Source organism: Larus michahellis, chromosome 11 (assembly GCF_964199755.1).
Source record: "Larus michahellis chromosome 11, bLarMic1.1, whole genome shotgun sequence".
In the NCBI taxonomy this organism is placed as follows: Eukaryota; Metazoa; Chordata; class Aves; order Charadriiformes; family Laridae; genus Larus; species Larus michahellis.
In genome coordinates, this window is record NC_133906.1 from 11,023,364 (window position 1) to 11,034,420 (window position 11,057).

The following is an 11,057-nucleotide window of genomic DNA, read 5'->3' on the forward strand; positions in this document are numbered from 1 at the left end:
AGAATATCTTAGTTTTAGTTGGGTCAAAACCAGCCACCAGCAAGGGAGGCAGGCAGAAAAGGGGCTGTGAGGGCAGAAGAGTTTAACAATAAAATACTGAATCCTGCAAACTATTCCCAAGATCAGTTGAACCCCAGAGCTGACGCTGGGGTTTGTCTGGGATGCTGGAGGCCATAACTAATCAAAATCTTTCATTTATTATCTGTTTTGCTCCTGGTTGCGACTGCAGTCCAGGCTGCCCCGTGTCCTTCAGGTCCATGTCTCTGCGCGGTTGTCTCTGAAAGATGCTTTCCTCCTTCTTGCTGCAAGATGGTGCTGCAGAATAGGGAAATGCGTCTCTGCGAGCGGCGCTGGGTCTCAGAGCAGAGTGTGCAGTGGGCATTGCTGCTGGAGGACAGGGCTGTCCCTGCGAAGGCCGTGCTCATGGCTGCGAGCGGGTGCTGCTGGCAGCAGGGGGGTACTCGGTGGGGCAGGGCGAAGGAGGGCTGGTGAGCCCCGTCAATGTTGGGGTGGGCTGGGGGTCACGTCTAACCTCCACTGATTCTTCCCGCCCAGGGAAAACCAACTAACTGGTGATCCCTCCATCTCCTGCCTGCTCCGCAGGTATGGGGGTGTCAGGCAATATGGGTGGAAATTCCCTACCCGCCTTTGCCATATCGCCGTGCCTTTTGCTGCGTCACGCACAGGAGGAGAAGGGCAGTTTTGTCTTGAGCGTGGTGGACGGGTATACATGAGAGTGATTAAGATCACTGACATTATCATGCTTTAAATCAAGGTGTTCATGTTGTGAATCCCAGTCCTGCCCTGGACTGATGTAGACTGTAGTTATTTCCTTGCAGAAATCCTGGATCACAGTGTTGGGACTGTTTGCAGTCCGACTTTCTGGCTAATGTGTTCTGGTGAATCTAGTGGCAGCAGTTTAAGATATTACTGCCCCCAGTTCCCCATCTTGTGTTCTTGTGGGACAGGATGAGCCACACTGCCAGTTCTCCAGCCCAATAGCTTATTTTTTTGGGGGCAAACTGACCTTTGTCGCTGGCTTAAGCGGATGTAACAAACTTGTCTCTGGAAGTCCCAAAATGGAGGTGTGTGTCCCATGATGCTGGTTTTGCTCCAGGAGTGGTGACCATCAGCCACAGCAAAATCCTTTGGGCATCTTAAACTGGTCTGCTGTGGTTGACCAGAGGATGTAGGTCAGAGCCCTAAATGCAGCCCTTGCACTACATTTGTTCTGTTTTTTTCCATACCTGTACACATTTCCTTACACAGTTATACAACTCATCATATGTTTATTCAGATTCTCAGGAAACTTTATTACATAAGAAAATGATGCATAGCACTGGGTTTTTTGGGTTTTCTTTTTTTTTTTTTTTTTTTTTGGTCCAGACTTATTTTTCTTTTGTGATTTACCTTAAAATGTACCAGTATTGAAATGGGAATTCAGAAAAGAAATCATGAGAAGGAATTATTTTCTAAATGAAACTGTCTAATGTATCAAGTACGTATGAAAACCAAAGTAAGTATATAGAGGGCTGTTCTGTGTGTAAAGGCGATGCGTTAAGGTTATTTTTAAGTGGTGAGTTACATGAGGTATTTTGCTGCTCAGGGCCTACAAGATTCTACTACTAGCAAAATGCATTCTGAAATACTTCTGCATGGCTACAAGAGGAAGATAAACTTTCCCACTTTCCAAATAATGAATTAACACCTGAATGATAAAGAACCCCAATCAAACTGAATAAATCAGAATGAACAATTCTGATTATTTTTTCCATACGTGCAGTAGAAGTTATTTTCATCAAAAGCTTGTTGAGCTTTTCAACATGTTCTGGTTGTGGTCTGTGGCTTCTACCATTTCAGCAGTTTGACTTCCCTTTAAAATGCTGTCATCGTGTATGATTTGTGAAGTTTTTCTTTATAGCACAAAGGACTTCAGCAGATTATGGTGTAAGTTTGATCCTATTTCTAACGTCATTTAAAATGTATGTAGGTGAAATGAAAAAACAAACTTTAATAAGAATAAGTTAATGTTTATCTACACTGAGAGCACCCGCTGGCTGTCTGTGTATAGCCCAGTAGGTTGCTTTTAGGCTGACACTGGTTTTGTTGATGGCATTGGCCTTGACTGGGTATGATGTCTTATTTTCTATTCTCATCTTCTTGATATTTATTCAGAAAGCACACAGCCCTAAGAGTTGTTGTGAGGGGTTTGGACCTTTTTCCTCAGAGCCCACATGACTCTGCTTCCAAATACTGGCTGGAGGTGTTTCCCCACTGCAGAGAGTGAAATCCTTGTGTGGGGAGAGAGCCTGGCCTGGGGCATCAGGCACTGCTCTTAGAATAAGCCTGTAGTCAATTTTGCAAACTTAGGTGTCCTACTTGGCCTCCAGCTGCTGTTCCAGAAGGTCACCAGTCTCCAGGAGGTCCTGGGTCATACCTGCCATCCCTGGGTAGGTGTCTTGGATAACCTAGCACATATCAGCTGGCTCCTGACACCTATATTTTGGCAACAAACCCCTTCCATCTACCACTAGACGTTGCTGCTGTTCTGCTGCATGCTCTTGAGCAAGTCACTTCTCACTGCTCCTTTCATCCTTTGCTGTGGCTGTTTTGAGCGTCATCTCCTTGGTCCATGGACTCTTGTACCATGTATTTACCTGGATCAGAGGAGGAATAACAAGAGTAATAATCATGTTTTCAAGACCCACCTGCCAACCACAGCAGGTCCGACAGGTCCAGCTGGCCGTGCATGTGAGTGGCAAGCTCCTGGTGTGCACAGGGCACGGCTTGGGCACTGTGCGAGGGCAGCTTGCCCGGAACTCATGCCTGTTTGAAGCTGGGTCTGGCCAAAATCTGGAAATTGAGTAGGGGCACTGTAAGGGACGGGCAGGGGGGACTAGAAAGTTGGTGGATAGATGCAGGAACAGCAGGGGATGTGGTGGTAGTGAACACAAAGTTATCAGTGTTTTGGCTTTCCCGTCCCTTCCTGCTGGACAAGCACATCCCTTTGCTCTTGGGCAGAGCGTTTAGGGACCAGAGCGGCCTCCCTTCTGTGCTATGCTGTGTGAACAGGCTAAGCCTCATTAGCAACTCACTAGTAAGTACTCTTCCCTTTTTTACTACTCTTTCTAAGCTTCTTGAGCCTTCAACACCCAGCAAACAGCCAGCAGAGTCAGTGGAGAGATAATGTCTCTGGAGTAATTTTTTTACTCTCTGTGCCTTCCACGTCTGGCTGGTTCCTCCTTGCAGAAGATATACCTCCTCAGGGAAGGGACGAGTTGAGTTTGCGTCTTGCCATCCATCCACAGTGGGCAATTTCTGCCATCAGCTCCACTCTCTTGAAAGTCCTTTAGGAGGAAATTGTGGAGCAGCTAAGGGTTCCCATTTGCCTTCGCTTCTTTCATTATCTTCTTTGTTCCTTTCCTTTCTTTTTTGACTGTTGTTAAACTTTTCCTTCTGTTTGTTATTTCCCTCTCTGTTCCTTTCTTCTTCATTTTTCCTCTCTCCTTTCTCCCTCTTTCTCTTCCTTTCTCTCTCTCTCTCTTGCTGCTGGATATTACGAGCAGTGACAACAGCCGCGGGGAGCTGGAATCCAGGGAGATAACAGCATTGCCATGAGAATCAGTCTGCTCAGCTACAATTAGCCTTGTTGATATCTTTCACCTGGACAGAGCTGCCTTATCATTGCTACTTCTTGGAAAATGAAGGGTCACAGATACAGATCGCAGATAGCATGACTATGGCATTTCCCTCTGGTTTTCATGTTGCTGGAATCCCTTTTTGGCTCCCTTCTCCGTACGATTAGTTTTGCATCCCTCTCGTTCAGCTGTGCTGCTGTCAGATGGAAAGCAGGCACCGAAGCTTTCCAACGGCCGAACGGCCGAAACAGAGACCCTGGGTAAATTCACCTGGTGTGAGCGACGGCACACATCCATGAATCCTGGATGCTTCTGAAGTTCAAAGCCAGAAATAAAATAAGGCGTCAGTGCCCCAGGGCCTCTTTATGGTAAATTGTTGTCCTGTCTTTGGAAACTATTGAGAAGGGCACAAGGCAGAGCCAGCTGGGCTTGTTAATGTTGGGCTGATCCACCCACCCGTCTCCTGGCTGATTGCGTAGTTCCTGACTAGCGATGCGAAGATGTTGGCAAATGCTCCCACAGCTTTTTTTTTTCCACCATGGATGGGCTTTAGCAACTGTTTCTTGAGTCTGGACACAGCGGGGTTGTCCTTCCTGGCCTTTGTTTTGGTGGCAATTCCATCTATCTGATAAAAAGAGACAAAAGCAGTTAAAGGCAGCTAATCTAGTCCCTGCTTTGCATCCCTCCTTTCTTCTGATATCTTACTTTCTATTTGTTTTATAAATACAGCTCTGCAACAGGAATAAACCCTAATTCCTTACCTTTCTGGAGCTTGAAAGGATCTGAACTGCAGGACAAGCTTAGCCAACAGTGACACGTGTAGCAGAGATTGCTTTCTTACTTGTGTGTCTTCTTTCTCTCTTGTTTTTCAATACCTTAGAGGCAGTTGCTGTTGTTAGAGATCTGTCAGGTTGCGGTCAGATATTAAGTATAGAGATACTGAAATTAAACTAATGGCACTTAGTCATAATTGGAAGAGAAAACCTAGAGTTGCAGGGAATTGGTGCCTCGCTGACCATTTAGTAAAGCCAGGACAGGTGCAGGGATGACTATTAATGTATTCTCTCTCTTTCCCCCTGTCTGGTTTTGCTACGGATTTGCTCCATTTGCAGATAGTAATCAGTAGGAATCAGCATGGTCCTATGGCTAAGAACTGATGTTTCTATGTCTTTATTTTTCCTTCTCCACCTTTTCCCATGATCTGTTTGGACGCCAAGTCTTTTCTTGCCATTTTCATGTGAACTCAGGACAAGGGTATTGCACCTGCAGTTGGGGCGTGTTGTACTATTACTGCCAGCAGCAGCATTTTAGCTAATTGCACACTGTTACTGTAACCTGTGAGCTGATGCCATGGGTGTCACAGACCCTGCTGACTCCGTGCACTGCCAGATTGCTCAGTAACATACATCCAGTTGAGATGCACCACGTCAACATACTTATATTTTGGTCAGCGGGAACATGCAGTTTGGAGCCAGCTTTATGCTTTTGCAGTGATTTTGATGGGTTGTGAGGTGGCAATCAGAATTATTTTTGATTTATCCAATACCAGATACCATACCGGGGGCACCAGCCCTCGTGTCATGTGGCTGCAGAGTCGCCGGTCCCATCGGAGGGTCCTTAGGACTGGCCCCGCAGTGTTTCTGCTGGAGGACCAAGCTGCGTTTACGTGTGTGTCTGTCATTGAGCATATTAGAGCCGGGGTTGCGCAAGCGTTACTATGGCTGTCCCACAGTGCAGCTACACCTGCGGCGCCGCAGTTGCAGCCAGGGGACAACCTCCCATCCCACAGCAGCTGCGAGAGCGTGTGGCTTCTGCCGGTCACAGCCCTAAGGACAGAGCGTGGTCACCGCAACAAACGTGCCTCCTGCGGTCTGCCGGCGGGGATGAGGGCTGGGGGCAGTCTGCCAAGTTAAACTGGAGCGTGCCTTTCATGTAGCCATCCTCCCATCAATGCTGTGCCGCGCTCCGTGGTTGCTGCTTTCAGGCTGCTGGGCACACGCCGTGCCGGTTGCAGCTGAGCCACCTCTCAGGTTATTCCCTCCCTCCCTGCTGATGTTGTTCCAAAGCAACCCCTCAGTGGCAGTACCAGGTTTATAATGGCTTGGCAGGTTTTGTGACCCTTGAAGAATTTTAAATTCATTCATTTTCTCATTCTCAAGAGAACTGCAAAGAACAACAAATATGTTTTTCTTTCAAAGATAAGGATGGGTGTTGCTTTGGAAGCTGGGGTCTCTTTTTCCTGTGAAGTGTAGGTTTTCCACTGCAGCCTCTGCTTTCTCTGTACTGTCTGTGCCTCGCGCTGGTTGAGAACGTGGTCCTGCTGTTAGCTGCCCACCGTTCCCTCGAACCATTAGTCCTGACAGAAGAAAACATAGGTGAATCGCCAGAGGAATGTGAATCCAGTAAGTTACAACATTTGTATGTTTATCTGACCTTCAATGTTTACAAATTTGGCTGGCAGTCTCATGAGAGAGGGTTTGACCACTTATTGGTCAATTGGACCTTAATGCTCTTCTTGTTTCTGGTCAGCCTGGCAATACTGTAAGAACAGCTTGTTCCAAGCAAGCTTCTAAATGAGTTTATGTGCTTAGACGGCATCATCACATATTCTCAGTACTGTCTCCTGGTCCTTTTTTACTCCACCCTTTCAAGTTTTTTACTTCTATGCTATTGCTCAGAATAATTGCAGAATTAATGCATCCTGCTAATGTCTTTGTTGGGAGGGTAGAGCTGGTCTTTTCTCCTTTGAAGAGAGGGCCTGACCACTTTTCCAGGCTGTACTAAAGCTGTGCAATGTGACCAACAGATGGAAAGGGAGAAGCCGTTACGTATAGAACGGCCAGAATTCAAGGAATATGGTATATAACATCATAAAGCCTAGTAAACTTTATTTCAGGTTTTTAAAAGCAGTATTCAAGTCTTATCTTTGTCATATTCAAAACGTCATACAATTCTGGATGCTGTTGAAAGACACCATGGATTGCCTGCTCTTCCACGGTTTGCAAATGGTCTGTGCTTAGTGCGGGCTGCAAAAAAACCCAGATCCAGGCATTTCTGAATGTGGGATGTTTGAGAACAGGTTATTTTCAGCCTCATCTATTTTCTGATTTTGTTAAGGCTATTCCTGATAAGCCTATGTAGTCAGGAAAGCTTCAGTGATTCCCAGCTCCAGCACGAGCCTAATCCTAATGTCCTACTATTATCAATAAGATGTTTTACCAGAGGCTTTGGTGAACCCAAGATCGGGCCTTTAATTATTATCCAAGACTCATTCCCCGGTCCTGGATCATCGGCTGTGGCCAGCTTTCACTAGTCCATGTAATGCAGATGGCCACAAAATACATCTCCTCTTCCAGGAATCTGCAGAGTCAGCCGGCTGCTGCCATGGGCTGTCCGGACCCTTGGGAGCCCTTTCTTGCTGCAGAGCAGTTTCAGCTTCCCTGGGCATCCTCTGCCCCCTCCAAGGTGTCCTGGCTGCTTTAATTCCCTCTGTTTGTACAGGCCAAAATGCCAGTGGACTTCTGCAGACTCATCGTCACTTAGTGTTAGCTTTTGGACCAGCAAGCGTAGGTGGTAGATCTGAGAGAAAAACACATAATTCCTGTGATTACTGTTCAGAAGCATCTTGTGCAGTGAGTTAAAGCTGAGTGCCCAGGTAGACACTATTTTGTTTTCTGCATGCGGAGACAAAGGACAATGTTTCCTTCTACTGATGGCAATGGAAACTCTTTTTGGCCAGGACTTTCTCCTGTGATAAATGGATCGGTAGCCCCAAGGCTGGGACTTGCTGCCAGCCAGGAGCTACTGCAATTATAAATAATAATAATATTTTCAAGAAGGCTTCAAGAATGTGCACTGCACCCCTCTGCAAACTGATTTTGTAGTGGCTTGATTTCATGTCAGTTTAACAAAATGCTGAATGTGCATAGTTCCTTTTCATTTTATCTTAAAATAGGACATCTAAATAAGGCGTTCTGTAGGCCTTTCCCAGTCTCTTCTGGCTGTCAGCTTTCACTGAGCTTCCCCACACCTCCCACTGCATTTTTCTCCAGGGTAGGAAGAGACTCTGCAATGTAAGTGGGATTATTCATGGGTGACAAATGTAGCCCGGTGTGATTGTGGGACAGAGAAAAGCAGATACAAACTGCAGAAAATTTGAGAGATGGAAGAGGGGTTTATAGAGGGGATTACATGCCATAATGTCTTAGATAGTGGAGGACTGATCCTGTGCTGTGTTAAAATGCAGACTGGTTTTAGCCTTTCCATTAGCTTGTGTTTCCAATGACACCAGGGAAGCTGGCGCCGTCTGTGCCGTGGGGGCATTTTGTTCTTGCACCGTGTAAGTCGACCCAGGCACAATGTCAACCCTATCGAGGTTCCTATTCGGAACCATGTGTCAGACCCGATCTCTGCAGTGTCACCAGAGCCACTGAGAGGCACGGCAGCGCGGTCCAGCACACTCACTGCAGTGGCACTGCCCCTAAGGCACTATTTTCCAGCAGCGGAGGAATACCCTTTAAAATAGCTATATCCCCATCTATGTGGAGAACCTCACAGCAGACTCTCTAAAGACTTCTTCTTATTTTAAAAGAATTTCTAAATAAACTCCAAGCCGCATTTTTATAAGGGAGGATGGTATTTGCAGAAAAGGTCAAGGCTATAACAGTCGGCATCCTTGGAGATAGGAATTCTCAGCCCCTGCAGCTTCTCATAATTTGTCATGTCTTTAAACCCTCAAGTCCCCATTTTACATTCCCAATCAAGAAAGACATGAGGTTTTGATTTCAAAATGACATGCTCCACTGGCTGGGATTTTTTTCCCCTAAAGAAAATGTACAGAGACAAAAATTGTTAGGGTTTCACTAATTATACAGTTACGCTTAGCCCCCACCCTGTGTCAGGACCTGTTAGCGCTGGGACCGCAGGAACAGACCTGGGAGGGACCTTGCGAGGCATCAGCGGAGCTTCTGCCTCTGGGAGGTCCAGCTGCCCCGCCTTGCGCCCCCTCTCCATGACTGAATCAGGTTTGGTTGGTCCCAGGGCAGGTGACCGTGATGGGTCTGGGTGACGCAGGCTGCCCGGCGTTCCTCAGGGCTCGGGATCTGCTGTATTTGTCACTGGGGAAGCATGCAGCAATTTCTGACTTTAGCAGGTGTGAGAGAAGCCTTTCCTGCGAGAGTCTGCGAGGACAGCATGGAAACACGAACATAACTAGCAGTGAAAACTGAGTGGGATTTGTGTTTCTGGTGAGGTGTCAGGAAATAGCTTTAAAAACGCACTGCTGAGAGGCTTCCCAGCAAGCTTTAACTGTTCCCTCACCTGGGAAGATCACTGCCATGAATTCATCAGGCGTGACGCAGCAGAGAGCGGCTCTGGAGCTGCCTCCGCTCTCCGGGCATCTCCAGGCACGGGCTCAGGGAGGAAAGCGAAGGGCAGTACCTAGGAACGGGGAAAGACGAACGCAGCAGCGCTGGCAGTAGGTTTGACTCAGCTCACTACGTGGGCTGACATATGTAAATTGCCATATACATTTGTAAATGTTTTGGTATGCCTGAGCAAGCCAATATCTGGAATTAATTTTGTTCTTTTGGGAGGCTAGACAGGGAGCCCGTAGGAGAATAAATCCAAATGGACCACATGTATGAATCTCGGTGGGATTTGTTCAATTGGATGAGACCTGTGTATGGATGTGCATTTGCAATTTGAATTGCCTTGATTTGGTTTTCCTTACCTCACTTGTAAAGTGACTCAGGCCAAATTGAACTAAGATCGCTCCAGTCTTGAAGCAGATTTGTATGCTGATACTAAACATATTTTAAGTTATACACTTCTCAGGGTTGTGCAATGCAGAATGTTCTGCAGTCTGTTTTAGGGCTTTTTCTCTCTGTGCTTCCGTACTTTTTAACGTCAGCACTCTGTTACTTACTGTGCTATTTTGTGAGATGTGATGCCCTAAGGGAAGGTAAGGGTCACTTCTCCATCACTAACGTCTAGCCGCTTTTTGGAGCAGAATGCAGTCTCACCACTTTACGTATCGGGAGATGAAAAATAACTTTCCTAGTTGAAATTGCAAAGAGGATGGGAGGGCAGAATGCAGTTACCTGAGCTGCATCATAGCCATGGTGTGGACCACCTCCTGCAAAAAATCTGCAGTGGGATCTTTAATGCCAACAAGTGGTCCAACACCAGCACAAGCCATTCCTTGTCTGTAGCCTGACTGCAGGTTGGTCAGAGATGACATCCCACCAAACTCTGTCACAGCTCTGCTGGCAAGATGCGCTTTCCCGTTGGTGTTTGACGACAGTCCGTGGCAGGATTATAAAGAGCTGTTGCACCTAAAGGCAAAAAATGCTACAGGTCCTAGATTGCTGCAAATCACATCTAGGCTTGTGAAGCCCATCTCATCCAAAGGCTTCAACTGGATTAGTTATTTTTAAACCCCACAGAAGGAGTGTTAAAAATGTGCTTTTTCATGCAAGCAGCCTTAAAAAAAAATCCGTGCTTTATGTTCTGAGGTGCTTTCTCATAATTTCCCCATCCCCTTGCTGCCTACACCCCGACGCTGTATGAAAATGACTTTGGAGACAACATAGAAGTGCTGTTTCTGCAGCTTGCTTTTTGTAAATCTTAGGATTTTGCTTTTCTCCTTTGCTGAAACTCCAGTAAGCATTTAAGATTTTGATATCTGATCATTGCTGGGATGGCGGTGGAGTGATTCGATAGAATTACAGCTACTGTATGTGCCTGTTGAATCCCTTTACAGAGCCACTGGCTGGTACTTAGTGATAGATAGATTAATAATTGACAGTGGAGAGCCAAATGGATGTCCTCTGTTTCTAAGGTAAAATCTTGAAGGGAGAACTCTTGCTATTACATGAACTGACTGGGTCTTTTATACACGCAGGACAAATGTTATCAGCTATTACAGCTTTTAGAAAGCGGTGCTGTTGTATTTGTCAATGGGTCTGGCTGAAATCCAGCGCTTAGGCCTTTGGCCCCATGCTGGGTGCTGCTGACACCTCACCCACAGGCAGGTGCTGTGGTCAGCCACAGATCCCCTTCCTGGCCCTTATTTATGGGATGCTGAGTTGTGCCTATGGCCAACCAGTCTCAGCACAGCCTGCCCCCTCCCAAGGGATTTTTGTAATCCAAGGTCATCAGGGCAGTGAGAAGAAACCAATGAGCACCTGCCTCCCCCTACTCCCTTCCTAACCTGAATACAGACTAATTTAAAGCAGATGCGGCATCTCTGACATGCTGCAGTGAACCCAATTCATGCCTTCTGCTAAGGGAAAAACCTCCCAAAATAAGCATGAGCTTCTGCTCCCCATGTTTTTCATCCTCTGGTTTGTTACACATCTCCCTTTCTGCCCTCAAACCAAGCTGCCAGGTCCCAGACCAGACGAGGTCTCTCCTCCC

General features: G+C 46.6%; 1 long non-coding RNA gene across 1 annotated transcript in view; it reads left to right on the forward strand.

Annotated features, from left to right (window-relative positions):
• Positions 1-11,057, forward strand: part of LOC141749664 (uncharacterized) — a 141,530-nt gene that overhangs the window by 18,042 nt on the left and 112,431 nt on the right. The window lies entirely within an intron of this gene.